General features: G+C 37.2%; 1 long non-coding RNA gene across 1 annotated transcript in view; it reads right to left on the reverse strand.

Moving 5' to 3' along the window:
* Nucleotides 1-743: 743 nt before the first annotated feature.
* LOC126944160 (uncharacterized) overlaps nt 744-27,591 on the reverse strand; it is a 66,341-nt gene continuing 39,493 nt past the window's right edge. Inside the window, exon 3 of the long non-coding RNA XR_007721964.1 lies at nt 744-792. This is a non-coding gene — a long non-coding RNA (uncharacterized LOC126944160). The remainder of the gene's footprint in view (nt 793-27,591) is intronic.

The raw sequence follows: 27,591 nt of genomic DNA on the forward strand, positions 1-27,591 counted from the left end.
ACACACTGATAAGAGCTGGTTTCTCTACTCTTGCCCTGTTTTGCTTCTTTAGTCTCATGTGAGACAATACAACTCTTCAAAGAAAGAAGTAGATATTGCAGAACCAGAATATGAAGGGAATTCCACATGTATTGATCACCTATGCTGAAAAGTGGACTTCCAGCAAGAACCTCTCCCCTCCACAGAAGACAATGCTGAAGACCTCATCCACAGTCAAGCATGCTTCCATTATACCACCAGCATATTTCAAAGCACATTCTGTACCACCTTCATACATCTGTGGGCACTAATTGATTTGTTTTATGCGACCACCAGAGCAGGCGCCAGAGAAAAGGCAAGTAGGCAAGGTAAAAAGAAACTTTATTAGCTAGCCAATGTGAAGGAAGAAAGGGCGAGGCTCACCGGTCTCCGGCGGTGGAGGCTGAGGAAGTCGCTCCTGCATTCTCGGGCGAGGTTCCTAGGTCCGCATATGAGGAGGGGCCGAGGAAGTTCGCGCTGCGCACCTGCCGGGAGCAGCTTTTCTGTCTAAGGCTTGGGAGTGGGAGGGCAATAGGCGGGACAGGGCGTGTTGGGGGCGTTCGGTAGGTGCAGCCAGGTAAGTTTCGGTTTCCTCGATCAGACGCCATGTTGCGCCTGCGCAGTTGGTCTATTTTTCCTGGGTGCGGGCTGCATTTTCCCACATATTGGTGATGAAGAACCCGGAAATGCGCCATCTTAGTCGTCTTTGTCCTCTCCCCTCGTCCGGTCATTAATAAAGTTGTCTCGCATTTTTAAATTATCTGTTTCCAAAGACTGTAGTGCAGTGCTTAGGAATATGGGTTTTAAAAATGAAAAAAAAGTTAAAATTCTGTTTCTGAAACCTTGTTTTTAATTCTATATCAAAACTAGTGTAAATTGAGTATTACTTATCTGTGTGCCATTTCCCTAAAACATAATATAAGGCTAACAATGCTGCTTATATCAAGAGATTTTGTAAGAAATATGGATGAGACAACACATGTAAATTTCTTAGTGAATCACTTGCCATAGTAAAATCTCATTAAATAAAATCTACCACTTTTGTACATATGCAATGACCCCTCTGCATACCATTTTCAAAGCAGAGGTACAAATTTTATTTTGAAGTCTATCAGTAATTTAAAATGAGGAATCTGCCTCTTTGCAGCAAACGTGTGTGTGTGCACATACACACATGACAAAAACATCACCAAATTTTCTAAAATCTATTCTTAAAATTCCAATAGGCAGAAAGCAGAAGACCAGAATCTTGCCTATTTTTGACAAAATTTAAAAACTTAGTTCATGTATTAGAAATAATACATTTCTAAGACTTATATTTTAGAGGAGAAGATGAAGGATCACAAGGTACAGCAAATGGTCCAAGGCCGCAAAGTAAGCTGGAGGTATAGGCCTGTTTGTATCACAGTTTTTCCCAGTTGAGGCAAATTTCTCTTTGGTATCTTATTCTGAATCAACCTGATAAATAATTAATAGTTTTCTTCTCCTGTCCCATTCTGCCTGTGAAGTTAGTGTTTTAGTAAACCAATGCTAGTTCCATTAACCATTGCAGTGACAGTAGTAGGAAAGCTTCTTCCCCTTTGCAGTCTGGGAGGAATCCTTGGGCTTCTCTTATTTGTGAAAATGAGTTAACGTATGTAGTGTGCCTAGAAGAGGACCAGCCATATAGACAATAATGAGTAATATTAGCTATTAATGTGGTATATTTTGATATCTGGCATGGCAAGCTTCCCTGTCTTAGTATCACATTATTTCAATTAAAAATTGAGTATTCTATTTTCTTTTTATTTATATGAAATGTAACAATGTATTCAAGTGTCTTCCAAATCCCATTAACCCTTCTGTGATTTTCAGTGGAATTATATTAAATCCATGTATCAATAGTGAAGAGTACACTTTTAATTGCAATTAATTACCCCCAAATCTAGCAAGAAATATAGTGTAACTGTCAATTTATTAAAATCATTTTAAGGTCCCTAAACACATTTTATATTTCCTTTATACATGCTCTACATATTCTTTGTTATTTTTAATATATGTTTTACTTTTGCAGAAAAGTCTTTTTATTGTTTCCAAACCAATCCTTGTGGATGTTCAGGAAAGCTATTGCTTTATCTTTCTGTGTGTTATAAACCCTAAACACTCTGAATTTCATTTTCTTAATATAATTGGTTTCCAGTTGGTTCAGTGACATCCTCCAAGAGGATTATCATACCATCTACAAATATTGAAATTTGTCTTCTTTCCCTAGTTCTGTAATTAACATCTATTTCTTTCCTCACAGCAATTTAGAGTGTTAGAATAATGTAAATTAAAGTATATACCTGTATTAGCTACCATCCATTTTACCCCAATTCCAATATAATTATCCTGAGTTTTATTCCCCCATTGAATAAAACACAGAATTTCATCACTTGGTGTGCCTTAGAAATAATACATTTCTAAGACTTATATTTTAGAGGAGAATATGAAGGATCACCAGGTATAGCAAATGGTCCAGGTCACAAAGTAAGCTGGAGGTATAGGCCTGTTTATATCACAGTTTTCCCCAGTTGAGCCAAATTTATCTTTGATATCTTATTCTGAATCAATCTGATAAATAATTAATAGTTTTCTGCTCCTGTCCCATTCTGCCTGTGAAGTTAGCGTTTTAGTAAACCAATGCTAGTTCCATTAACCATTGCAGAGACTAGTAGGAAAGCTTCTTCCCCTTTGCAGTCTGGGAGGAGGCCTTCTTGGGCTTCTCCTAATTGTAAAAAGAAGTTTTATATAGTTATTGTTATAAAATGTTTTATAAATAGTGAAGTCTTAGGAATTTTCACAGTCTCAGTTGGTAAATTAAGATAACTCAAAATCTAAGGATTTAAAATGATCTTCCTCCCTGGGAGATAGAACAAGTTAATATAGTATGTGGTTTCCCTATCCAATAAACTTGGAAGGGCTTGTTGATAGTTAAAGACAGATTGTTTCATATGGAAGAGAATAATTTGATATCCCACTGATTTAAGTAAAGTACATTGGCTATGTCATCTACCTGAAGAGTGTGGCTATTACATAAATCAGAACAACGGAGGATAAGACATCTTTCCTTAAACAAACAGCGGAGGAACATAGTATTATCTATTAGTTCTTAGAGAGTTTCCAACTGATGACAAAAAATGATTTTTGGAAGGTAACCTATTAGTTTTTATTTGTGTTGATGATTGAGAAGACGGGGAAGTTTTGCTCCAAGGATACTTTTTAAATAATTTTTTTCTTATTTTTACCTTCAACCAACTCACCCCATGAAGGATACTTTTGTTTAATAAATCAAAGTGTACCCTTCAGAGCTCATGAGATGGCTTCTAAATATGTAGAGCAAATTGAGCCAGCTCAGTGCAATGAGTCTTTAGGGCCAACAGACTTATCTGAGATTTCCTCAGGAAATTGTACATAAAGAAAATGAGTTAAAAGTTGTAATATTTTATCCCTCTCAAATTCAAATTATTTAGTTGGCATGGAACTTTTTTCCCAAAAAATATTTGAAAATCCTACTATATGACATGGGCTTCTTTCCCCCTAACAAAGTGGGGGATGAGGGTTAGGAAAGTGATTTGACAGTTGACATGTCATCTATTAAGCCTGTGGGACTCCAGAGATTCATGAATACAGGATAGTTTGCCATGGATGCGGATATCCCATGCATGAGATAATATGTCTTCTTAGATGTATTCAACTATCCTATTCCTCTGACATAGACATATAAATAGCCACTCCAACCCTCAACTACAGAGAAAGGGGCAAAATAGAATTACTCCATGTAGGCAGTCTCTTTTTGTTGTTATTGCTATTTTTAATTAGGAATTTATTTTTCTTCCATTAGAAGCATTGATTAAAAAAAGGAGATTACTAAAAAATGCACTGCCTACTTACTACTTTTTTTACAAGATTGTCAACTTTGTGATGTTGTATTTATATCTTTGAATTATGAGAGAGAATGTTCTCCGAGAGATTGATAAACTCACTCCAGCAATGAACTTTAAAGTATTACAGGTGTCTGGATGAAGCAGAGGGTTCCAGACAGAATGATGTTCAAGTCTTTTTGGCGCATGTGCTTTCTGTCTCCATCTAGTTAAAAATGCTTGCACTTAACAGTCATTTGCATATTATATAGACATTTCCCTTGATATTTTTAATCTTTGACACCTCCTATCATTATTAAACCAATCACCATAACACCTACTTCAAAAATGATACATTATATCCCCTGAGTTTATCAATCATAAAACAATCTCAGTCCATCATCACATGAATTATTACAAAACTGTTTGATATGTGTACCAAAAAGGGAAAAGTAGTCTCTTGTCTTTGAACTTTCAAGACAATCGCATTAAGGGCTGAACTGTACAGCACTCTCATGTCAATTATAAAGACATTATTCAATGGCTTTACTCAATCCATTTGACTTACAGTTAACCCCACAACTTTCACTATTAACTTTCCTTTCTACTTCTTTTAATATTTGACACTTACACATCCTAAAAGAGTGGTAGGATCTTTGAAATAGAAGTAGATATTGACTACAGTCGTACAGAATTTGCCTGAGTGGGGAATGTAAAACTAGGATGTAAATCAGAGTGATTTTTATCGAAATAAGAGATGGTTTTAGACAGTATGCTGAAAAGGCAATAATTAACCTTGAATCTTATAGTGAGAAAGTTATTCTCATCTCAACTTTCTTTCATTCCCTCTGGATACATCAAGGAGAATGAATTAGTATGTTGCTAATGGGTCTTTAACACAACTTCAACACCTGCCATTGTAACCAAGATAGAGTGTATCTCAGGCTCAAAGCCTTTAATAGAGCATGACAAAGGTATATATTTTGTTCTTTCATTTAATTTTAGTATCTTATATTTAAGGTAAGTGAGGCAGCTTTCCATTTATTGTAATGATAAAAATTTCTTTTTAAACATATCAAGTTAAGCAAGGTTTTGATTGTAAAATATCAACAAATAATCGTTGATATAGTATGTAGAAGTAGCCCAAATCATAATGACAGTTTGCAAACACCTAAAGTTTGGGAAATACTTAAGTAAACAGAAAAAATCCTTTAATACTTGGTTACATTCCTTAGACTCTACCATCAATAATGCTACTGAATATCTACATATTGGTAATATTAACACATGTGAAGAGTAGGTGTATCTAAAACTGTTTTCAAATGTGTAATATAAGTCCATTAAGAAGTCAATAGATTTGTATTTTTCTAAGTTTTAGTGTACAATTTAAATGTACACACTATCAATATGGATTGGGAATATATGTACATGTGTGTATAAATGCATATGTATATGTGTATGAATATATGTGTGTGTAAGAAGTTCAGTGGCATAAAGTACAGCAATAACTTTGTGTGTGTATATATATGTATATATGCACACACACACACACAGTTTTACAAAATCATAGTTTTTTTTTCCCGACATTTATTATGTGCTTCACACTAGATGTTATACATAAAATTTTGCTTCATTTCCTCAACTATCTGTGAGGTTTTATGTGCACTATTCCCATTTTACAAATGAGAAAACTAAGTCAGAATTAAGTATCTTGCACACAGTTATACAGATACTAAGTAGTAAAACTTATATTCAAATTCAGAAAAAAAAAACATTCCTTAAATACAGTGAAAGCAACCAATGCATATTAACACTCCTGGGTTAACATCGTTTTAATAATAAAAATATAACAATGAAAAATTTGAAAATTTGTAGACTCTAATGTTGAAACATTTTCTTAGAACTCTAAAATGATCTCATATGTAGGGATGACAGACCTACATTTTCAGATATAATTCGTTTTCTCAGTCCATGCTGTTGTGCTGCTGTTTCCTGCTCTCTAGATGACAGTTCTTAGAAATTAAGCAGATAAATGGAAGCATCAGTCTTCAGTTTGAAAGTTATTAAGGAATAAAAAGATAAATTGAAAATTGTGTGCACCAGATGGATTTCTTGAAATCTGGGTTCCAATCCCGATGACACCATTTATTATCCTGTGTCTTTGGAGAGTGACCTTCAGTTTTCTCATATTAAAAACTGGCAATAATTGCTAATGAGATATTTGTGTGATGAATAAATGAATTGCTGTTTACTAAATGTGAAAACAAAACAAAGCAAAAGCATATTTTCTGACATACGTGTCAAGGACTCTAGAAATTTCTGGTATTTTCATGATTTCATACATCTTTCAGTGACTTCACAATCTCCTCATTTAAATTATGCTTGTATGTTTGGCAAGACTAATTGCCTCTTAATGTAGACACACTGCCAACATGGAGGTAACACATCAAAAGACACAATAAACCTTAAACTAAAATCACCTCTACCCCAACAAGACTTGCCCAGCAGCTACTTTTGTATGATTTTGGACAGATTTCTGCTGTCCCAAATGAGACACATAGCATTTAAAACCTTTGCCAACATTTGCTCACAATGTATCTTCTTTTGTTTTTCAAATCCACCATAGTAGTCAAACACTATATTTCTTAAAGCAGGAAGCATGGTATATCAATAAATTATTAGAAATACTTCAGTCAACTGGTTAACTGTTGCTGCCAGGGTGTTAGAAGGTATTCTTTCCCTTACAGAAGGGAGGAGTTCCCTGGCATAAGGTGTAGCAATAACTTTGAGGTGGTTTCACTTGAGGAAACATGATGGACCAGAAAGAAAATAGTCTTGGAGAATCAAGAACCCTGGGTTCTTATCCAGACATAGTTCACGGAATGATGAGGGCAAAAGGGAAATGATGAGGCCCCTATTGTTTAAGAACACAGGCTCTGAAGTCATGTTGCCTGGGTAATGTGTTGCTTCACCTTCTCATTATTTCTACGATTTTGATTAAATTCCTTAAAATTTCTGAGTTCAGTTTCCCCATTTAAGAAATGAGGATAGTTGATAGTACCCTCCTCATTGGTGTTTTGAAAGTCTAGAAAGCAACAATGGTTATAAAAATCTTAGGACAGTGCCTATAACAAGGGTATCATTCCATAAATAATAGTTTAGGTTGTTGCTCTTAGTATTATGGTTATATTTCAATTCTACTTTCTTTAAAATATGAAAGAATTGGGTTTAATAATTGCTGAGATAATTTGCCGCTGTCATATATTATGACTTCATTAATTTTTGCTATAGATTTTTATAAAAATCTTCTTTTAGTTAGCAGAATCATTGACAATGCATAGTAACTTGTCCTGTTTATTGATTATTTTCAGCCCTGAAAAGAGAATCTGGTTATGTGTTCAATGAATATTAATTGTATGACTACAACTTCATGAGCATCAAGTAGACCTAATCAAATCAGAGTCTCTGGGACTGAGATACAGGATTTTGCTTTTAAAAAAAAAAAAGTTTTAAATACAGTAAAAGTGTATTTTTAGGCTGTACTAATGAGTTTAATCTGTGGACTATACTTTGAAAAACATAGTTTTAGGAAATATATAGAGGTGATTAGAGTGCCCATATAATGTGTTGTCAAAATTAGGATAATTTTATCAGTAAACTGTGATATTAATAATAATTATGACAACAAAACTGACATGGATTTGGATTTTATTGATCAGTGGGGAAAGGTAGACACCCTCAAAAGAACAGTGCTGGAATGCATCAAGGGAATGTCTGATACCCAATTTTTGACTGATCCCCAGGATATGCCTGTATACAGGATTTTTGGAGGATTGTTTCCCTGGGCTGAGGTTTTCGGAAGCCAGTGGGCTTGCAAAGTTATAAGACCCTGATTTTGACCCAGAGAAGAGAATTCGCATATTACATTTATATTCAGGGAATATGTTGGATGATAAAAAAATAATAACGAATGCCAGGAAATTCAACCAATTATGTAAATTTAAACTAATACGAGAATTACTTTTTTCCAAAGTAGGATTAAGGATACAAGATTTCCAAATACCAAGAACTATTCATATAGATATGTGAACTTCCAAATCCCCACCCAGCATTTCTGAGAGTTTATTGTCCTACTGGCCCTTAGGCTAGAATAATAAATGTTTTCTGCAGTATACTCCCCTCACCATCAGAACCCATTGATGCCTTTGAAACTGTTTCTTGCTTGACACTTCTCTAAATACATTGGAAGTATCATCAGTCAAGTTACAAACTGTTTTCCTTCATCGGTCTTCATAATCTAGTCTTACCTAAAAAGAGGATTGTTCAGGTATTGACATCAGATGTAGTACTATATTAGTTATCCATACTATAGAGAAGATGCACTGGAGGGTGATACAACACTGCATTTACGGAAATCACCGAGTCAAGTCAAGCCTGGCATTGGGTTCTAAGTCAAGTGCTATTTATTTTTAATGGCAAGACAAAGGCAAAAAAGATAGGCAAATACAGGCATAAAAGTTCAAAATTGAGTCAGCATTCCAAAGACACTCTAGAATGTCTAAGATGTACACAGTGAGTTGGCCAGATTTCTTGCTGTTGGATATTGTTTACGTCGTGTGTGTGTGTGTGTGTGTGTGTGTGTGCGCGCGTGCATGCAGTGTGATTACTTTGGTTTCCTACAATCTTTCTTAAGAAAAACTGTTTCAGTTTTTCTGCTCTCAAGACTGTATTTCACAGTGAGCCAAAATAAGCATGGAGAGAAGGTGTTTTTATGCTCATGAAGCTGAAAAGAAAGAAGTGAAAAGTAAAGCATACTACATAAGGCAAGACACTGTGTGATACCAGGCGAGGCAGGGGTGATTGTTGGCCACTTCAGGAATCTGGATGTTCAGTGTTTTCAAATAGAATCATCATTCCTCTGCAGAGCGTCTCTCTTTATCTAGCAGTTACAAATGGATCCAACAGTTGCCAGAGTTTCTGTCTTCTCATCTCATTATACAAACCACTAAAATGAGAAAAAGAATAACTCCCAAAAGCTTTCATGTAGTTAATGGCAGCAGGGTGAAGTTTGCCTTTGATATTCACCTGTTCAGCACACCTAACTTATTTTGTGCTTTTCTATCAAAAGCAACATCACAGGGGTGTTATTGGCTGGTTTCAGTGTGTGTGTGTGTGTGTGTGTGTGTGTGTGTGTGTGTGCGCGTGCGCACTTGTACACGTGGGCACAAGAAAGAGAATTTAAAATAATTCTGACTTTTAGGACAAATATTGTTGTATTTGAAAAATCAATACTGAAATAAAACAACAATGTTGTTCAAAAACATAGGAATACATTCTGTGTACACGATTATGTATAATGAATTATAGATATACATATGCATAGATGTGCCTAAACACATAGAAATAGAGTTTCTGGGTGTGTAATGGAGTGCTGGGGTCAACCATCAGAATTAATTTTATTTTATGGTCATACATTTAATTATTTAACAAATAGTTCTTGTATTCTTAAAATTTGCAGCACCCTGTTGAAGAATGGAGTGAAAGTAAATCAAGAACTACACGAAAGTGTAAAACAAAAGTAGTCCGTTTATTATTGAATAGCTTACAACTGAATAGAGAAACCCTGTCTGCATGCAGCTATGATGAAAACTAGGATGAATAATTCCAACTATGCATCGAGGACAGTAGGATAATTCTAACTGGAAGTGGAAGTTAGAAGACAAAGAAGTTTTCTTTGCTTTTCAAAAGCAAAAGAATTATTGGGCCTTCATTACACATTCTGGGACTTGGCTTCCTGTGAGAACGTAATTTTTCATTTAGTCATCCTTTTCAAGTGCCAGGTATCATTTTACATCATAGCTAACAATTTCACCAGAATTGAAAGAACAAGTAAATGTGGCAAAAATACTAATACTAATACTACTACTACTACTAATAATAATGATGATGATGTGAGGGAAGAACAGAGATGCTAAAAAAATAGGTGTTTCTGCTCCTCTCAGTACTTCTGAGCATTTGCCAGATGTCAAATACCATTAATGAACTGAGTGGGTGCTTCTTGGTACTTTAATATTCAGCAGCCTTCTTAATTGTTAATAATTCCTAAGAGCACTGGAGTGAAATATGAAAGGGGTGGATGGAAAAAAAAATCAAGTTCACACTAGGAAGCCAAATCTCAGCATACTTAGTGAGGATCCAATAGAATGAAAGGCAAAATTGTAATTTAAAAGTTACATGAAATTTATAGGCTATTGATGCCAAACAGAGAATTACAAAAAATATTATTAGCAGTGCCTAGTACAAATATATAGTTTCTTTAGGTTCAGGGGTCTTTGTAATGACCTCAAATATTAACCCATGCTAGCCTTAAAATAAAGATGATGATGATGATGATGATATTTGTGACACTAGTTTCTATACTGTTGATACTTTAAGAGAGTTCTTTATATGAACATGAGATGCTGTCAATAACTGTATGAGGTAGATGTTATTGTTAATGTCTCTATTTCACTGATGAGAAAACTGAGGCACAAAGAGATTTCGTAATTTGCTGAAGACTTCATAGCTTTTAAGTTCAGAACCTGGAAGAAACGGGATTAGAATTTACATAGTCTGGTTCCAGACCATGCGTTTAAATCATATGCACTGCTGCTCTCAGTGGATGTAACTATAGGGATAAATGGGTGAAAAGTAGCTAACAATATAATGGTAGCTGAGATATAGGTAGTTGGTATATATGCCAGGCAGAGTGCTACAAATTCCACACACATTAACATATTCTATCTTCAAAATGAAACATTCCCTCTTCTCCTCCTCATTCATTATTCTCCCATCCTATTCATTAAGCATATGAGGTAATTGAGGCTCTGAGGCTCAATAATTTGCCCACGAGAAACAGAACCTATAGGATACACACACACATGTTTGAATATGCATATATATATATATGCACAAACATGTACATAATATATGCATATAAACATATAGGGCATACCTGTACCATGGTGTTTTGGTGACTATCGCCATATAGTATTTGAAGTCAGGTAATGCGATGCCTCCAGATTTGTTCTTTTGCTTAGAGTTGCTTTTGCTATGCAGGCTCTTTTTTAGTTCCATATGAACTGTAGGATTGTCTTTTCTAGTTTTTGAAGAATGATCTTGGTGTTTTTACGGGAATTGCATTGAATTTGTAGATTGCTTTTGGCAGTATGGTCATCTTCACAATGTTGATGCTACCCATCCATGAGCATAGGATGTATTTCCATGCATTTGTGTCATCTATGATTTCTTTTAGCAGTGTTTTGTAGTTTTCCTTATAGAGTCCTTTCACCTCCTTAGCTAGGTATATTCCTAAATATTATATTTATTTTATTTTATTTTTTGCAGCTATTGTAAAAGGGGTTGAGTTCTTGGTTTGGTTCTCAGCTTAGTTGTTGTTGGTGTACAGCAGAGCTACTTAATTGTGTACATTAATTTTGTATCCTGAAACTTTGCTGAATTCATTTATCAGTTCTAGGAGCTTTTTGGAGGAGTCTTTAGAGTTTCCTAGGTATACAATCATATCATCAGCAAACAGTGACAGTTTGACTTCCTATTTGCTGATTTGGATGCCATTTATTTCTTTCTCTTATCTGACTGCTCTGGCTAGGACTCCTACTACTATGTTGAATAGAAGTGATGAATGGGCATCCTTGTCTTGTTCCAGTTCCCAGAGGGAATGCTTTCAACTTCCCTCCCATTCAGTGTTATGTTGGCTGTGGGTTTGTCATAGACAAATGGCTTTTATTACATTAAGATATATCCCTTCTATGCCATGGAAAAAAATAGAGAACCCAGAAATAAGGCCAAATACTTACAGCCAACTGACATTTGGCAAGGCAAACAAAGACATAAAGTGGGGAAATAACACCCTATTCAACAAATGGTTCTGGGATAATTGGCAAGACACATGTAGAAGAATGAAACTAGATCCTCATCTCTCACCTTATAAAAAAATCAACTCAAGATGGATCAAGGACTTAAATATAGGATCTGAAACCATAAAAATTCTGGAAGATGAATTGGAAAAACTCTTCTAGACATTGGCTTGGGCAAAGACTTCATGAACAAGAACCCAAAAGCAAATACAACAAAACAATGATAAATAGGTGGGATTTAACTAAACTAAGATATGTCTGTAGAGCAAAAGAAACAGTCAGCAGAGTAAACAGATAACCCACAAGTGGGAGAAAATCTTCATCTGATAGTAGGAGAAAATCTATACATCTGATAAAGGACTAATATCCAGAATCTACAAGGAACTCAAACACATTAGCCAGAAAAAAACAAACAATCCCATCAGAAAATGGGCTAAGGACATGAATAAACATTTATCAAAAGGAGATATATAAATGGTCAGCAAGCATGAAAAAATGTTCAATATTACTAATGGTCAGGGAAATGCAAATCGAAACCCCAATGCGATACCACCTTACTCCTGCAAGAATAGCCATAATCAAAACACAAACAAACAAAAATAACAGATGATAGTGAGGATGCAGTGAAAAGGGAACACTTTTACACTGCTGGTGGGAATATAAACTAGTACAACCACTATGGAAAATAGTGTGGAGTTTCCTTAAAGAATTAAAAGTAGAACTATGGTTTGATCCAGCAATCTCACTACTGGGTAACTACCCAGAGGAAAAAAAAGTCATTATGCAAAATGATACTTGCACACACATGTTTATAGCAACACAATTTGCAATTGCAAAAATATGAAAGCAGCCCAAATGCCCATTAATCAATGAGTGGATAAAGAAATTTTGGTACACACACACACACACACACACACACACCATGGAATACTTTTCAGCCATAAAGAGGAATGGAATAATAGCATTCACAGCAGCCTAAATAGAATTGGAGACCATTAGTCTGAGTGAAGTAACTCAATAATGGAAAACCCAAACATCATAAGTTATCACTCATAAGTGGGAGCTAAACTATGAGGATGCAAAAGCATAAGACTGATACAGTGGACTTTGGGGACTTGAGGGAAAGGGTGGGAGGGGGGTGAGGGATAAAAGACTACAAATTGGGTACAGTGTATACTGCTTGGGTGATGGGTGCACCAAAATCTCTCAAATCACCACTAAATAACTTACTCATGTAACCAAACAACACCTATTATCCAAAAACCTATGGAAATAAAGATAAAATAAAATTTTTAAAAACCAAACATAAAGAGCACATATAATATATATGTATACACATATACTCATATATATAACATTAGCATGCATGGTGTATATATATATACACACTATGAGACATATATACTCTATGAATCTACATATTTATATAAATATCTGTCTATATATTTATATACATAAATAAATTTTGTATGGGGTTATGTGATTACAGAAGCTAAGTCCCACAATCTTCCATCCGCAAGCTGGAGACCCAGAAAAACTGGTTGTGTAGTTCAAAGTCCTGAGAGCCAGTTAATGGTGTAGATTCCAGTCTGATTATGAAGGCCTGAGAACCCGGAGGGTTAAACACAAAGGATGGAGGTCCCAGTTCAAACAGGCAGAGAGAGTGAATCTTCCCTTCCTCCACTGTTTTGCTCTATTTGAGCCCTGAACAGGTTGGATGATGCCCTCCCACACTGGGAAGGTCACTCTCACCTACTACATCTACCAGTTCAAATGCTAACCTCTTCTGGAAACACTGTCACAGACACAGCCAGAAATAACAACTAACAAGACCTCCTGGCACTCTGTGACCCAGTCTGATTGACACATAAAATTTGCTATCACTTATCATAACTTTTCAGAGTAAAAGAAAGGATTGTCACAATTTCTTCAGGACAATAAGCATACTAGATAATGCAGAATGTGTATATTTTCTTCATATTGACTGAACCCTAGTTCTTTAGATCTTTGTTAAAATAACTCACACTTAAAACCTGTGAGAAAGAAGTCATTCAAAGCTAGATTCATTTTTTTTTTTATTTGGATCCTAATGTTCTCCCCTGACAAGAGTGGGATGGTGTGATTACAAGTATGTATTTTTCCAGGCCCACAAATTCTTCTCCGGGAAGCCTTTTCTAAACTTTCCCTTTTCTTTCTCTTATTAGTCCCACACATCCTCTGCTTTGCTCTGTTCTAGCTTGAATCAGACAGTATTCTCGTTTTCTGGTTACTTGTTTGTCTTTTCTGTTAGACAATGAAGTTTGGAGTACAGGCAATGCCTATGTTTTCCTTTCTTCTGCCTAATGCAATGCATGGCATAGAGTAGGTACCCAAGGCAAGTTTAAATGAGAAAGGGAAGGAGTAAGTTTTCTTGGTACTAAGATTATTTTAATACATTAGCCAATTTTATTTTCAAAATTTGGAGTCAGTTTCCAAAGAGATTTTCTGATTAAGGAGTAAAAGTGCCATACCTTAATTTATTCAACTCTTCATTCATTAGGTCACACTCAGAATGACTGCTTGAAGGCTTTCAGGCAGTAAATTATAGAATTGATTAGTGAACACAATTTTGATTAATAAGGTAGTTTAATTTCAGAACGTGGTAGTGAATGTATCCCAAACTATCTGTGTTTGCGAAAAAGTCTCCAATCTCTTGGATAAAAATGTCATGATCCAATTGGCTGGGTCACTGAAATGACATTAAAGGAAAACTCTAGAAAAATGTTTAAATGAGGTAATACATTGAAATAAGTCTGCAGCCTCCCCAGGCACCTGTTTGAAAACAGCAACACTCATTTGGCTGTATAAGTTCTGGTCTATTTGTTTAACAATTAGTGATATTACGTTTCCTCATAAACTGTATTAGACCCCATTCAGGCATTTAATCAATGTGTGCTTAAAAAAGAGTATCAGGAGATTATGTACTGTTGCATGGCCGCTCTGGGGGTGGGACTGGCACAAGGCATCCCCCTAGGTATTCAGGTGTGTCCTTTCTTGATAAATGATTAGTCCTCATAAGACTTTTCAGTTGGTTGTATGAGTTAAAAAGCAACCACTTGCACATGGTTAAAGTCTCTTAAAAAGTTGTCTTCCCGGGGGTTATGAGTACCATGAGAGTATAAAGTAGTAATTTCACTTAAATTATTCACAGATACTAACATTTAAGCAAATTAGACTATTACTTCAACTTCCAAATTAGAGAAGAACTTTCCTTTAAAGTCAATAGAAAGTTCTATTTGTTTCAGATAATATAGTTAACTCGTTATCATCAGTTCTTTCTTTTAGTCATGTTGAATAGCTGAATCCAATAACACAAACACCTTTAAAATTTATTCCAAATGTCCAATGAGTAAATAGTTTAGGCATTCAGATTAATTTTTCTATTCTGTAAATTTAGCTTTGCTTTTACTTTTATTTGTATTTGTGAGGGTTCATTTTTATAGAGAAATCTCCTGCTCCCTCCCATCAAATCCACTATGTGCTTTAAAATTCTAGCAAATTAAATTTGTGCTGGCAAGTAGATAAAACAAATAAATGGCTTAAAAACATCACAATCAAGTATGATAATAGCAAAGTGTTATACTTTTAATAAGTGATTAGGAATGGTTGTAATGCAAAGATTTATTTCACAGAACAAAAGCACTTAAGCAGGAGTTGATATTACTGCTATGCTTCAGTGATGATAACATTGGGACTTCAACCTGCATAGCTACAATGATTAATTAAAGGCCTTGTTCGGGATGAGTGAGCACCATTATTGTTCTTAAATAGGAAAAGGCAGGTAACCATTACTGATTATTCCTCAATTCCCAGTCTTGTTAAAAACTAAAGAATACCAAAGTAGGTTGTACAATTTCCAAGCTGCTATGAGAAGTAGAAAATAACACAATTTCCATACCATATATAAGTGAGAGTTGGATTAGTTGAAAGATTTTAAGTTAACAACCAGATTTATCCCTGATGGTCTGAATATAAAATTTATGATGGTATGTATATAAAGTTCACTTATATCAGTAAGATATGAACATCTTTATGGGGAGGCAATATCCCAATATACGCTTCCAGCTATATATCTCTGTCTACAGCAAATACCCCTCATCAAAGAAAAAAGAATATACATACATATGAAAAAAATTTACAGATCAAAAGAATCACCATTAAATATCTAATGAAAGCATCTTAATGCATTCTGAATAAACAAGAACTGTATTATTTTTATTTTTCTAAGGCATAAATTGTGTCAGATTACGTCATTTGTTCTTTCTTTTTAAAAATCATACCACCGTGCTATTTTTCTAATATAAATAAGTATTTTTGAGTGTACTTGATATTTGGAGACAGTTTATTTCTGAATACTGGAAATACTTCTACCAAATCTTCTCTGCAAATATTCCTACCAATTTGAAGATATGAAGCAAATACTTTGGAAAATGTTCCAGGAAAAACATTATCGTTGAGATTCTGTGGCTTGGAAGACATATCGTTTGTAACAGTTTAATGTTGCCAATAAGCCCTGAAATACCTCTGATTTGAGATATTCCCTCTCTTTGTCTATTCCATCTATATCTTCTTTGGAATATACTGCAAAGAAGTATGTCTTTTGCTTTTGACCATCAGGCATAGCAAGGGTTAACTATAAGGTGAAGAGCGTTATTGTACTCTATACATTCCCTGAATTACAACAAGAATTCTGACTCGATACTACCAGAATACTCAGTAAAAAGACTCCAATGGGCAGAGTTTGCTTTTATTTTTTAAAATCATTCTTTCACTATGCTACTGCTATTTTGGGAGAGCTTATTTATACATTCATTTTGTTTACAGTGCTTACGCATGTATTAAACCATTTGCAGATGAGGGAATGGATACCGGGAGAAATCAATTTTCTAATGTTGTACAGTCAATAATGAAACAAGACTTAAACTTATGTCACCTTCTTAAAGTCTAAGATGAAGAATATGTTTTTCTTTTATATTACATGATATATCCAGAGAGGAGATATTTGTTATTCAAAAACCATACTCTCTTTAGTTTTAAATTTTTAATTGTTTTTTATTTTTTGAGAAAGAGTCTCCATCATCCCAGCTGGAATGTACTGGCACAGTCTCAGCTCACTACAACCTCCATCTCTGGGGTTCAAGCGATTCTCCTGCCTTAGCCTCCCAAGTAGCTGGGGTTACAAGCATGTACCACCACTCCCAGCTAATTTTTTTCTTTCTTTTTTTTTTTTTTTTTTTTTTTTTTTTTTTGTATTTTTAGTAGAAACGGGATTTCACCATGTTGAACAGGCTGGTCTCAAATTCCTGACCTCAAATGATCCTCCCGCTTCAGCCTCCCAAAGTGCTGGGGTTATAGGCATGAGCCACCATGCCCGGCCTTCTAAAAGTCATACTCTCTTTAATTCTAAAAAGTATCAGAAACTAATTGTAAGCTATGCATATTAAATAAAAATGTTGGCTATAAAAATAGCAAAGATTTCAAAACTCTTTAACTAGAATAATTTTTTTTTTTTTTTTTTTTTTTTTGAGACGGAGTCTTGCTCTGTCGCCCAGGCTGGAGTGCAGTGGCTGGATGGATCTCAGCTCACTGCAAGCTCCGCCTCCTGGGTTCACGCCATTCTCCTGCCTCAGCCTCCCGAGCAGCTGGGACCACAGGCGCCCGCCACCACACCCGGCTAGTTTTTTGCATTTTTTTAGTAGAGACGGGGTTTCACCGTGTTAGCCAGGATGGCCTCGATCTCCTGACCTCGTGATCTGCCCGTCTCGGCCTCCCAAAGTGCTGGGATTACAGGCTTGAGCCACCGCGCCCGGCCTAGAATAATTTTTAGAGGAATAGTTAATTCACCAGTATTCATGAAATGGAATTTTATGTCAGCATTACAAGTAAAGAAGTACATCCACATATGTCAGAATATAAAGATCTCACACATCTGAGGCATGGCCAGAAAAGCAAACTGCTTGATGAGACTGACTGCACAATCATGTTTATGTACTGTATTTTTCCTGCGTTTGTTTTGGTTTTTTTTTTTATATTTGACATCAAACTGGTTAACTATAGAATGATAGTGGAATGGGCCAGGGCTGTGAGGTTGGAAAGAGTAAGGATCGTTAGATTTAAGTCCACCTTCTATATTATTTGCATCTTTAAAAACAGGCACTTGTTTGTTTTGTTTGTTTTTTTTAACTTCTCTGTAAGAGACAGTTATGGTACAGAATAAAAGTGAGTTTACTTTCTCATTTATCCAAAGAAGCTTTGTGCCATTACCCCCTCCTCTTTTTCCTCCCTCCATTTCTGGCTTCCCCTGATTCAGTACTTAATGTGTAGTGCATTTTCCATATTACCAAAGTGAAAACTTCCCATAAACCCAGAACACTGTTGTAGGATTTCTGGCCAGCACATGAGTTTTCAGAACCAGCTGAAATAAGTCATTAAGAAGTTTGACCTTTGTCTACCTGGTCTGCCTCCCTACCATTGCTTTGCTAATGATATTGTGGGTATTGACCAATGATACCCAAGTTTGGCCATGCTTCAGGTTTATATGTATAAGGCTTATGGGAGCTACTAATTGTTCTGAGTACTTAGTAATTTAACTTTCTTACTGGAAGGACATTTTGAAATACAGGATTTTTTTTTTCTTTTTGAATACATCCTGAAATTCATTGCCTTTAAATTATCTGAGGAACATCAGATTATCCCCTTCAATCACTCAATTTGACAGATATTAAAAATGAGGTTCAGAGCAGTTAAGTGAATTTTCCAAGGTCACAGAGCACATTATTGGAAATCATTGTTGTATCTATCAGGATATTCTCCTGCCTTGTTAGTGACAATGTAATCAGTAAAATTTAATCTTCTTGTGATCCTTAGGGCTTTTGCTAGGACTGCAATTATTGTGATGAACATCGGTGATTAGCATGTACGAAAGTAAGCTGAAAGATGGGTTAATGGTTGGCATATTCTTCTTGTTTTTTTTTTTTTTTTCTTTTAATATTTAGGAGAAGATTTACTTTCCCTATAGCTACTTATTTGCTACTTACTCCTCTTGCTATTTTACTTTTTTGCTCAAAAATAAATAAAGTTTATAATGGACCATGTTCTAGAAATTTGAAATTCTACTCCTTATTTCTTTTCTTTTTAAGGTAGAGGCTCGCTCTGTCACCCAGGCTGGCGTGCAGTGGCGCAGTCTCCACTCACTGCAACCTCCGCCTCTAGGTTCATACAATTCCCTGCCTCAGCCTCCCGAGTAGCTGGGATTACAGGTGCCCACAACCACACCCGGCTAATTTTTGTATTTTTAATAGAGATGGGTTTTCACCATATTGGCCAGGCTGGTCTTGAACTCCTGACCTCATGATCCACCTGCCTCAGCCTCCCAAAGTGCTGGGATTACAGGCATGAGCCACCGTGGCCAGCCAATTCTACTGCTTTTAAATTCAAGTTCATAGAATTTAGAATCATCAGGTATTACATGAATCCGTAAGAATTTGCTCGGTCCTTTCAGCTCTTCCTCCTTCAGATTCTCTTTTCCAATCTTTTCCCAAATAATTAGTCTGTTTTTCTAGCACTCCCCTAGAAGTGCTATACATATTTGCTTCAAGCAGCAACAACGATCAGGTTTCGAAAGCAAGTTGGTTGAATCAGGAATGCAAGTCCTGACTCTAACTTGGGTTCTCTGCTAGTCAGAGAAGTCTTATGATCCCATAGAGTGAATTGCTATGGGAAAGTTTATGGCTTAATTTTGTTTGTTCAATAAGGTTTGTAATTAATTTTTCTAGATTATACAGAAGAGGAAAGGGCCAAGCAAATTTATATGAACGTATCTTTGAAAACAAGTTGATACTGTCTCTGCTTGGGGTCTCTGCTAGTCAAAGAAGTCTTGTGATCCCATAGAGTGAATTTCTATGGGAAGGTTTATATCTTACTCTCCTATTTAATTTTTCTAGATTATACAGAAGAGGAAAAGGCCAAGCAAATTTATATGAACGTATCTTTGAAAACAAGTTGATATTACCAGATACACGTGGAAGTTAATATTCAGGTGTATATCACTTACCTCTATTTGCAGGTACATGCTGCTAGTTGCAGAAACAAATGCTCAAAGTTTTAAAAGCACAGGAAATGAGTGTTAATGGTGTGTTTTATTTTCATTAATTATACAAATAATCTTCTAGGGCTGATATTCCAGAGCTAATCAGAGAAAGTGGCAGTCCGATGGGAGGATCGCCTCAGAGATGCACAGGCCAGGGACTTAAGTGCCGAGTGTCCAGTTTCCTGGTCCAGCTGGCGCTCATGGTCATCTGGCAGTTGGGTGCATCTTGACTGGGCCTTGAAGATGACAGGGTGAAGAATCATCAAGGCTCTTAGAAAATTTCATTCCACTTCTGCTCAACGTTCTCTTTGGTCGATAGGATGTTCTGTTGCATCTCTGTGTTCTTTAGTTTGGCCTTAGGGAAATGTGAGTCTTCCTCATATTGTTTGTGTGCCATTTTATAAAAGCAATCCGTGGTGTCTCACTCCATGCTCAGGTTCCTGGTCCTCCCACTTGCATTGACGCAACAAGAGACTCAATGAAAAAAAATATAATATTGGGCTGGATGTGGCTTGCGCCTGTAATTCCAGCAATTTGGGAGGCCGAGGAAGGCAGATCACTTGAGGTCAGGAGTTCAAGACCAGTCTGGCCAACATGGTGAAACCCTGTCTCTACTAAAAATACAAAAAGTTAGCAACCAGTGCATGGTGGGGGACACCTGTAATCGCAGCTACTTAGGAGGCTGAGGCAGGAGAATAGGTTGAACCTGGAAGGTGGAGGTTGCAGTGAGCTGAGATCATGCCATTGCACTCCAGCCCGGGCTACAGAACAAAACTCCTTCTCAAAGAAGAAGAAGAAAAAAAAAAAAAAAAAATATATATATATATATATATATATATTTATGCACACACACATATATATACACACACGTGTGTGTGTGTGTATATATATATAAAATCTTGTAAAACAGCCTCGTATTTTGCTGAAGTTATATTGGTTTTTGTCACTGAACTTTACACATTATTTTTACATTTTTAATTAAAAATCATTTATCTGCTGGGCGCAGTGGCTCACGCCTGTAATCCCAGCACTTTGGGGGGCTGAGGTGGGCGGATCATGAGGTCAGGAGTTCGAGACTAGCCTGACCAACATGGTGAAACCCCGTCTCTACTAAAAAATACAAATATTAGCTGGGCATGGTGGCATGTGCCTGTCATTCCAGCTACTCAGGAGGCTGAGACAAGAGAATTGGTTGAACCCGGGAGGCAGAGGTTGCAATGAGCTGAGATTGCACCACTGCACTCCAGCCTGGGTGAATAGAGTGAGACTTCCCTCTCAAAAAAGGAAAAAAAATCATTTATCTTTCCCATTATTGATTTTTTTAAAAAAAGATATATTTGTTTATATATATCTGAGAAGACCTCATCTACCAAGTCTCAGATAGTTTGCCAAATGGGCTGATAAAGTCTCACACCAACTGAAATAAGTAGGTATAAGGAACCTATAACCATAAACGCAACTTTCTCTTTCTCTCACAGTCCCACTTCTCTTTAGATTTTAATTAATCCCCACCTCCCTCATTCTTCCACACTATATACATTCTATAATTGTTATGATTATTATGTATGAGTACAAGCTTTGTTCAGGACAGTGGTTTGTGTGCTACATGAGACACACAAGAGAGCCAGGAAACCACAAAGCAAGGTTTCCCACCTCTAAGAAGCGTGTGAGCATTATTTGGTTCAAACTCAGGATGGAAATTAAGAAAGCACACTTTTTTTTTCCATCTCTCAAACTGTGTGATTTCTCCTTTCTTTGTCTTCTTTGCCTGTCAAGAGGAGGTGATTATATAAGGCAGTATTTAAAGACAGATTCAACTCTGAAAACTAGTCCATAGAAATACACTCTAATTTAATAGTACTTATGCTGTCTAAATTTTTGCCCAACTGCAATTAATGGACGTGAGTCAGTTTGAGTATTTTAGCAGTGACAATCTTGATATGTTAATACCCACACTTGCTACTCAGCCCCTTTAGTCTGTCCATTTAGAGTCTTTGACTCACATGTTATAGTTTTCACACAAAGGACGGTATTAGAGTAAATTAGATACTTATACTGTCATGAAAAAAAGTACTATTTAAGCTGCCTTTTAGAATTGGACATACTGGAGTTTGGTGCAGTTGCCAATGGAGAATGTTCGCTAAAAAACCCAACAGTAAGTAGGCAGGAGACATTCTATGGAAGATTGATTACCCCAGAATCTAGGAACTAGAAAAATCCACCTGCAAGTAATGGCCTTGGTCTATTTTTCTTTTACATTATCCGCTTATAAATCGCAGCATTCTAATCAGTGGAGAACAATGAGCAATTGTGCCCAGTGTACAGTGGTGATGGGATGAACAGGTCTGTGAATGAATAATCAGTGATGTTACCAACACCCACAGAGCATGACACAGATGGAGTGGCTGGGTCTCCAGGCACTGATTGCTGTGACATCCTGTTGGTCTGAGGATGCTCAGGCTGAGCTGTTTCTTGCTTATTTATATGCTTTAGCATGTAAGGTTTTTAAAGTGCTAATTCACATGTCAATATACTATATCATTTTTTCTTTCAATTTAGAAAATGAAGACAGAGAAAGAGATACATGATAACTCACCTAAAAAGTAGGATTCTGCACCAAATAATTTGATCATGGTGCTCTTTGTGAGTTAAACACTCTGGGAATAGTATTGCTCAGGCACAGGTCTGCTTTTATTGTCCAGGTAAACTATGTGAGTAAGACAGACAAACACATCCTCCCAGAATCCTCCGTGAATGACTCCTCCTCTGAGATTTAGGAAAACATCCCACGTCTTGTTTTTGAAACTAAGATATAACTTTGGTTATGGACTGCTACAGGCATTTGATTACTTTCTTCTTTTATTGTGTTCGAAAGGCAATCAGAAAGACTGTCTAGGCCGGGCACAGTGGTTCACACCTGTAAATCCCAGGATTTTGGGAGGCCGAGGCGGGTGGATCACCTGAGGTCAGGAGTTCTAGACCAGCCTGGCCAACATGGCGAAACCCCGTCTCTACTAAAAAAATACAAAAATTAGCCAGGCGTGGTTGCGGACACCTGTAAGCCCAGCTACTTGGGAGGCTGAGGCAGGAGAATTGCTTGAACTTAGGAGGCGGAGGTTGCAGTGAGTTGAGATCGCACTACTGCACTCCAGCCTGGGGGGCAGAGCAAGACTCCATCTCAGTAAATAAATAAATACATAAATAAATAATAGAGACTGTCTAATGCAGAGGCTAAAGGCATGAGCTTTGAAACTACTTCCGCAATTGGTTGTGTGACTTCAAGTCAATCTCTTTACATCTCTGAGTCTCAATTTTGAGATCTATAAAATTGGAAGTGGCTATCACATACAAGTAGGCATAGCGGCAATGGTGTGGAAATCAAATGACACTTATCACATGGGAATACCAACTCCACATATGCTACTATCATTATTGTTTTCATATTTTTACCACCTAAATAAAAGCGTTCATCTACCTCCAGTACTTCTGGTAACTTCCTGCTCCTTATTGGGAAAAAAATGACATTGACTATGTTTTTCAGTTTCAGTAAACTGAGCCTGAGTCATGCTTTTGTCAACCAACACAGCATTAATTATGGTCCTTGTATATATACTTATCACATCACATGCCCCCCGTCCCTGCATCTGGTACACATTCCTTTCATGTCACATGTTTCACATAGCAATATGTGAGATACAGCTATTGCATGTAACAATACTTTATAAGTATTTTTCTCTGCAATAATGATAGCTTCTGGGGGCAGGAGACATTTCCTTTTGTCTCTTTGGCATGATTTATTTAGCAAAGTTTTGAGCTCATAGTAATTACTGAATAAGTTCTATTGACTAATGAATGAATTTTAGTCTGTTTCCTAGACTGCGTGTTAATGGTACTGGGACTCTGGCTTGGATTTTTAGAGATAAAATAGGCCTAATCAGCATGGTGTATATCTTAATTGGAGTCACCATCTATTTTTAGTTCGGAAACTTATTTCATAGGAATAGGGACAGGCCACCTACCTTCTTTAGGTCCCATATAACTAACATAAAACAACGGAATTTTGCTAGACCAGGGTTAATACATGGTTTAAAGTATATGCAGACACTCATCCACCTTCCTTTCTGCATTGGAAATGAATTTTGATCCCAAATTTTGCCAATTGGGAGAAATATATCATGAAAAAAAAAATACTGGTGTCTGTCCTGGGAAGGAAAGAACACAGCAGCTATGCAGATGCTACATCTTTTTCAGTCCTGACTGTTTCTATTTCAATAATGCTATATTTCTAGTGTTAAGCTGTTTCTTTTAAAGATGACAAAAATTGGACTCCCAAAGATTAAACCTCTTGGGGAAAGTTACCTATGGAGTATGTAAGGATGGAGTTCTATATATATGGAGTATAACATGACATTTTTTTTTTTAAATTAACTGTTACTCTTTCTTTTATGAAAGAAAAGACAATGGTATTTTGGTTTTCCATAAATAATAAAATATTCATATTCCATTTTCTAAGGTAAACAGTAATAGGTGAAATGATGTAACAGACATAACAGCTGTGAAGAACACAGGAAAATATATTAATAGGAAAGAAATGTTACTTTTCCAAAACAGATCTTAAATGAAATGGTGTAATTAGATGAAGGGTTATGTGAAACATGGCAATATACACAAGCAAAATCACAATGCAGATCAATTCTGTTACTTTTACATTTTACTCTGCATATAATATATTGAATAATATGAACTGAACAATGAGATCACTTGGACTCAGGAAGGGGAACATCACACACTGGGGCCTATCATGGGGAGGGGGGAGGGGGGAGGGATTGCATTGGGAGTTATACCTGATGTAAATGACGAGTTGATGGGTGCAGCACACCAACATGGCACAAGTATACATATGTAACAAACCTGCACGTTATGCACATGTACCCTACAACTTAAAGTATAATAATAATAAATAAATTTTTTAAAAAAAGTTCAAATTCATTAATAAAAATGTAAATTACATCAAAAAAAAACATTGATTTTGAGGAAATCTTGATATCTTATTGAATTTAGATTAAACATGACATTTTTTCAGTTAGAAACAGTCTTTTTTTCCCCAACCATGGGTCAGTTATTTCTACCCTTCCACTGTACACATCACAAATAAAAAGAGCATCAACATAATTAGAAATGCTATTAAGACTATTTTTAAACATGTTCCTTAATTTGAAAACAAAGGTAATGAGAGGAGAGTAGGAATGAAAGGTGATCCGAATTGGCCAAGTGAATGCCTTTTAAAATATAGCTTCCTGCAAATTGGCAAGAGTCAGAGATACAAGTGTGGAGCTGATGCCTCAGGTTGGAGCCCTGCACTCACGCTATGAGTTGGAGTTTGTGACTGCTTAGCTATGAATCAGCAGCACCATCTAGAGGTGAGCCGGAATCCTGCACATGGAAGAAACAAAAGAAGGAAGCCCACCTGTTTAATTTGATCAATGACAAAATCATTACTTCACTTTTCAATATATAACCCCTTACAGGATATCTGAAAGGAATTACTTTCTAATCCCATTAAGAGACGACTGCAGAATTCGTTACTGGCAACATTCAAGACTTCACTTCAGTCCGGGAGCAGTGACACACGCCTGTAATACCAGCATTTTGGAAGGAAGAGAGTGGTGGATCACCTGAGGTCAGGAGTTCGAGATCAGCCTGACCAACATGGTGAAACCCCATCTCTACTAAAAATACACAAAAACTTAACCGGGTGTGGTGGCGCGCACCTGTAACCCCAGCTACTCCAGAGGCTGAGGCAGGAGAATTGCTTGTACCTGGGAGGCAAAAGTTGCAGTGAGACGAGATCATGCCACTGCACTCCAGCCTGGATGACAGGGGGAAACTCTATCTCAAATAAACGAACGAACAAACAAACAAAAAAGACTTCCTTTCAGAAGCCAAAGCTTACCTCCTCTACTTCTCTACTGAGAGGAAAGTCACTGATTTCCAAATCCCTTAATTTTTCCCATTCATTTTGCTGGATACCCGCCATGCCTCAGGCTTTTGGGCAAAGCACTAGGGATACAGACAGGAGTATATTATGATCTGTCCTCTACCCCAGCCCATGTATCCAGACCTAACCACATGTCTAAGTCTTCCTCTGTCTTATCTTTTTCAACAGTTTCTGGGTAGTGAGAACAGACCTGTCAAGGCAGCCACTGGATTTTCAAATATTTGTTCTCGGTGAAAACATTTTCATTGAAATCATGTATTCCAATGATTTTAAAGGGATAGAGATTCTTGCAATCTTAGAGTAGTCACTATCAAACTTGGGAAACTTGGACCTACATGAAAATTGTTACCTGGTGATATGGTTAGGCTTTGCGAAATGTGAGGACACGAGATTTGGGTGAGGCCAGAAGTAGAATGATATGGTTACGCTTTGTGTCCCCACCCAAATCTCATCTTGAATGTGTTTAGGGAGAGACCTGGTGAGAAATAATTGGATTATGGTGGCAGTTCCCCCATGCCACTCTCAGGAATTTAGGAGTGAATTCTCACCAAGATCTGAGGATTTTATAAATGGTAGTTTTTCCTGTGCTCATACATGCTGTCTCTAACCTATTGATATGGAAGGGAAGTGCTGGGTAGAGGAGGGCATGGTCCCTGGCTAGGGCTCCACACCTGGGCCTGGGCCCACGGACCTAGATGAAGACAGGCATTTTTGTTTTCCCGCCCAAATGTTGCACTTCCCAAGACCATTCTGGCCTGCCACGCCCCCATCTTGTGCCTAAAAAAACCCGAGACCCTCACGCCTGTAATCCCAGCACTTTGGGAGGCTGAAGCGAGCGGATCACTTGAGGTCAGGAGTTCGAGACCAGCCTGGCCAATATGCTGAAGCCCCATCCCTACTAAAAATATAAAAATTAGCTGAGTGTGGTGGCAGGCGCCTGTAATCCCAGCTACTCTGGAGGCTGAGGTAGGAGAATTGATTGAACCCAGGAGGCGGAGGTTGCAGTGAGCTGAGATTGCGCCACTGCACTCCAGCCTGGCGAGAGAGCGAGACTCCTCTCAAAACAAAAACAAAAACAAAACGCGAGACTCTAGCAGGCAGACACACAGGCAGCTGCACGTGGAGAGGAACACATCAGCGGAGAAACACACAAGCGGCTGGAGGTCTAGAGGAACGCACCAACAGACACTGGCACGCCAGGAGGCCACGACAGAGAGAAGGATGCAGAGTTTGGCTGAGGCAGTCGGAGGAAAGCCCAGGCCACTGAGCAGCCCGACTCCAGGGGAAAACCTTCCCACCCCATCCCCTTCTGACTTCCCCTATCTGCTGAGCGCTACCTCCACTCAATAAAACCTTGCGCTCATTCTCCAAGCCCAGGTGTGATCTGATTCTTCCAGTACACCAAGGCAAGAACCCAAGATACAGAAAGCCCTCCTGTTCTTGTGACAGAATAGAGGGTCTAATTGAGCTGGTTAACACAAGCCACCTATAGATGGCAAAACTAAAGGAGTACACGGTAGCACACGCCCACTGGGGCTTCGGGAGCTGTTAACATCCTGCCCAAGACACTGCTGTGGGGTCAGAGCCCACGCCCGTCTGTATGCTCCCCTAGAGGTGTGATCAGTGGGGCACTGAAAAAGCGAGCAACGC

This window comes from Macaca thibetana, chromosome 20 (assembly GCF_024542745.1).
Source record: "Macaca thibetana thibetana isolate TM-01 chromosome 20, ASM2454274v1, whole genome shotgun sequence".
Classification (NCBI taxonomy): Eukaryota; Metazoa; Chordata; class Mammalia; order Primates; family Cercopithecidae; genus Macaca; species Macaca thibetana.